We start from the raw sequence: 4,790 nt of genomic DNA on the forward strand, positions 1-4,790 counted from the left end.
TTCATTTCAGCATGGATTTTCTGAATACCTACTCTGTATGCTAGGTCTTTTAAAGCATTCATGATGCCTGACATGCATGAGGCACTAGGTTCGATTTTCAGCACCACATATTAATAAATAAATAAATAAAGGTCTATCAACAACTCAAATATATATATATATATATATATATATATATATATATATATACAAACACACACACACACACACACACACACACACACACATACATGTATATATTTTGTTGAAACCTTTGGCTGGGGCTGGGGCTGGGGCTCAGGGGCAAAATGCTGGCCTTGAATATGTGAGGCACTGTGTTCTTTCTCGAGAGAGACTAATAAATGTGTAATTTAAAATTGCACCATGAAAATTGAAAGCATTCCCTCTAAAAACTGGAACAAGACAGGATGCCCTCTTTCACCACTTCTATTTAACATAGTTTTTAAAATACTAGCCAGAGCAAAAAGACAGATTAAAGAAATTAAAGGGATATGGATAGGAAAAGAACTCAAATTAGCACTATTTGCCAAAAATATGTTTGAAGACCCAAAATTCCACCAGAAAACTTTTAGAACTAATAAATGAATTCAGTAAAGTAACAGGATATAAAATCAACACCCATAAATCAAAGGCATTTCTGTATATCAGTGACAAATCCTTTGAAAAAGAAACGAGGAAAATTACCCCATTTATAACAGCCTCAAAGAAAAATAAAATACTTGGGGATCAACTTAATGAAAGAAATAAAAGACTTGTAAAATGAAAAGTACAGAATGCTAAAGAAAGAAACTAAAGAAGAACCTTAGAAGATGGAAAGATCTCCCTTGTTCTTGGATAGGCAGAATTAATATTGTCAAAAAGACCATACTACCAAAAGCACTATGCAGATTTAATGCAATTTCAATCAAAATCCCAATGATATTCCTCATGGAAAATGCAGTCACGAAATTCATCTGGAAAACTAAGAGAACCAGAATAGCTAAAGCAATCCTTATCAAGAAGAGTGAAGCAGGTGGCATCACTATACCAGACCTTAAACTATACTATAGAGCTAAAGTAGCAAAAATGGCATGGTATTGGCACCAAAATAAACGTGTAGACCAATGGTACAGAATAGAGGACACAGAAACAAACCTACGTAAATACATAATCTTATATTAAACAAAAGCACCAAAAATATATTGGAGAAAAGATAGCCTCTTCAACAAATGGTGCTGGGAAAACTGAAAATCCATATGCAACAAAATGAAATTAAACCCCTATCTCTCACCATGCACAAAACTCAAGGGGATCAAGGACCTAGGAATTAAACCAGAGACCATACACCTAATAAAAGAAAACATAGGCCCAAATCTCCATCATGTTGGATTAGGCCCTGACTTCCTAAATAAGACTCTTATAGCTTAAGAATTAAAACCAAGAATCAATAAATGGGAAGAATTTGAACTCAGAAGTTTCTTCTCAGCAAAAGAAACAATGAATGTAGTGAATAGAGTGCCTACAGAATGGGAGCAAGTTTTTACCACATGCACATCAGATAAAGCACTAATCTTTAGGATATATAAAGAACTCCAAAATGTTAACACCATGGGGCTGGGGTTGGGGCTCAGCGGTAGTGCACTGCCTGACATGCATGAGGCACTAGGTTCAATTCTCAGCACCACATGTAAATAAATAAATAAATGTCTATCAACAACTTAAAATGTATATATATATACATATATATATATATACACACACACACACACACACACACACACACACACACATATATATGTATATATTTTTTAAATCTTGGGCTGGAACTGGGGCTCAGGGGCAGAGTGCTTGCCTTAAATGTGTGAGGCACTGGGTTCAATCCTCAGCACCACATAAAAATAAACAAAATATAAAGACATTTTGTCCATCTTTTTTAAAAATTTTAACACCAAAAAAAACCCAAATAACCCAATCAATAAATGGGCCAAGGAACTGGACAGACACTTCTCAGAAGATGATATACAATCAACAAATATATGAAAAAATGTTCAACATCTCTAGCAATTAGAGCAATGCAAATTAAAACTACTCACTCCAGTCAGAATGGCAGCTATTAAGAATACAAACAACAATAAGTGTTGGTAAGGATGTGGGGGAAAGGGCACACTTTTACATTGCTGGTGGGACTGCAAATTGGTGCAACCAGTCTAAAAAACATTATGGAGATTCCTTGGAAAACTGGGAACGGAACCACCATTTGACCCAGCTATCCCACTCCTAGATTTATACCTAAAGGACTTAAAGACAGCACATTACAGGGACACAGCCACATCAATGTTTATAGCAGCACAATTCACAATAGCTAAATTGTGGATCCAACCTAGATGCCCTTCAGTAGATGAATGGATAGGGAAAATGTGGTAAATATACACAATGGAATATTACTCAGCCTTAAAAGAGAATGAAATCATGGCATTTGCAGGTAAAAGGATGGAGTTGGAGAATACAATGCTAAGTGAAGTAAGCCAATCCCAAAAAACCATATGCCAAAATGTCTTCTCTGATATAAGGATGCTGATTCATAATGGGGATGGCACGGGGGTGGGGAGCATGGGAGGAATAGACGAACTTTAGATAGGGCAAAGGGGAGGGAGAAGAACAGAATTGGCATGGGGATAGAAAAGATGGTGGAATGAGACGGACATCATTACTCTAAGTACATGTATGAAAACACGAGTGGTATGATTCTACTTTGGGTACAATCAGAGACATGAAAAATTGTGCTCTTTTTGTGTAATATGAATTGAATTGCATTCTGCTGTCATATATAACAAATTAAATTTTTTAAAAAATTGCACCATGACAGAGCTGGGAGCACTGAGCACTATCTTTGGTACTACTAATTTTACTTGGCCTGTTTTGACACCTATGAGACAAAGGGATTAGACTTTGTAAGATGAACATATATCTGTAGGGCAGGATGTCAAGCTGGGCCACTTGTCAAGTTCTTTTCTCCTCAGGCCCAGGCCCTCCCTATGACTATGATGAAGGGTATTGAAAGGGTGGACAACAAATGCTCCAACTGGCCAGAGCACTGAATAACCAATGCTGGGAGCCTGGAGCTTTGTTCTATTTCTCTTCCTGGCTGGATTTGAGCAGGTATGGAGGCCTAATTAGATCACTCTAGAGCTCCTACAACCTCTGGACAATTAAATTCTGTTAGCACTTTGCCAGGATTCTCCTCTACTAATTGTTCATTCTCACTTCATTGTAATGGCTGTGGAAGTGTTTGAATGGATTATTTCATCTGATCCTTACTTCCTGTAAGATAGGTGGTAAAGTCCTTGTGAAGAAGTTATTAGCTGGAGAAAGGCATACTGCTAGAAAGTAGCAGATCTAAAACACATCTCCAAATCCTTTGATAAGAAACCCAGTGCAAGGACTGGGGATGTGGCTAGGTGGCAAAGTGCTTATCTAGCATGTGCAAGGCCCTGCATTTAATCCCCAGCACCAAACATAAATAAGAAACTCAGTGCATGTTCTACTGGCACAATATTTTAAAAAGAAAGAAACTTCCCAATTTTTCCTATCACACAGGAAAAAAGATCTAAGATTCATAATATACAGTGTTGATAAATGGAGAATTTCCTCTCCATCACAATTGGTAGAAACATAAATACAACTTTTTTTGGAAGGAAATTTAGCAGAATCCATCAGTATTGACAAACTTTAAAATTCATGATCTAACAATTCCACATTAGAAATGTTTTATAAAAATACTAGCATAAAAGTGTAAAGAAATTCAGACAAGGCTGTTCATTGAAACCTAATTGGCAATTAGGGGAAAAAAAGAAAAAGAATATTTAAATAATTCCACAAACATTACTATAAAGACTAAAATGGCATACCATATAGGTTGAACTACTGTGACCATTCAGTGACCAGTGACAATCCAACCTTGAAAGATGAAGTTTAGTGTCAATAAATACTGGATAATGGGCTGAGGTTGTGGCTCAGTGGTAGAGTGCTTACCTAGCACATGGGAGGCCCTGGGTTAGATCCTCATCACCACATAAAAATGAAGGTATTGTGTCCAACTACAACTAAAAAAATCAATAGTTAAAAAAAATGGATTGCTGGCAGAATAACTCAGTAGCATATGCCAAATAAAATAAATACTGGTAGTTTACAAAAAGCACGACATAAAAAAACTACAGGACAATTCCATTTCAAAGCAGCTGAGCCTACCATGAAGACGCCATGAACAAAGGTCTCCCTCCTGAGCTGAAAACATTTGTGGACAAGAGGTTGTGGAAATTAAACAGTGGCAGACATGTCTAAGGAATTTGTCTAAGGGCTTTGATCCCTTTATGAATCTTATGACAGATGAATGTGTGGAAATGGCAACTAGTGGGCAACCGAATAATACCTAAATAGTCTAATTTGAGGAAATAAACATTATCAGCATGTTAGAAGCCTTGGAACAAGTATCATGACTTTCAGAAATGCATCTCCTCTCTCAAAGGGCCTGTTTATATGATGTAAAAATCAGGTCACTGGGGATGAAACCCAAGGCCTTGTACTTGTTAAGCAAGTGCTCTATCACTGACCTACATTCCCAGCCCAGGATGGATCCTTTTGCTAGGAAGTGCATTACTGAGACAAGTGGCAAAATTTGAATGGGACCTTTGAACGGTGTACGGGAGTATTTGGTGCTATTTTGGAGCTATTCATGCAACTTTTCTGTAAATTTGACTCTTTTTTTTTTTTTTTCAAGAAGATAGTGACTTCCAGCCATTCTCATTTTAATG

The 4,790-nt window shown here is 36.9% G+C and overlaps 1 pseudogene; it reads left to right on the forward strand.

Moving 5' to 3' along the window:
- The first annotated feature begins 4,239 nt into the window (after window positions 1-4,239).
- Window positions 4,240-4,475, forward strand: LOC143379958 (small nuclear ribonucleoprotein G pseudogene; annotated as a pseudogene).
- Window positions 4,476-4,790: the final 315 nt, after the last annotated feature.

Source organism: Callospermophilus lateralis, chromosome 14, assembly GCF_048772815.1.
Source record: "Callospermophilus lateralis isolate mCalLat2 chromosome 14, mCalLat2.hap1, whole genome shotgun sequence".
Lineage (NCBI taxonomy): Eukaryota > Metazoa > Chordata > Mammalia > Rodentia > Sciuridae > Callospermophilus > Callospermophilus lateralis.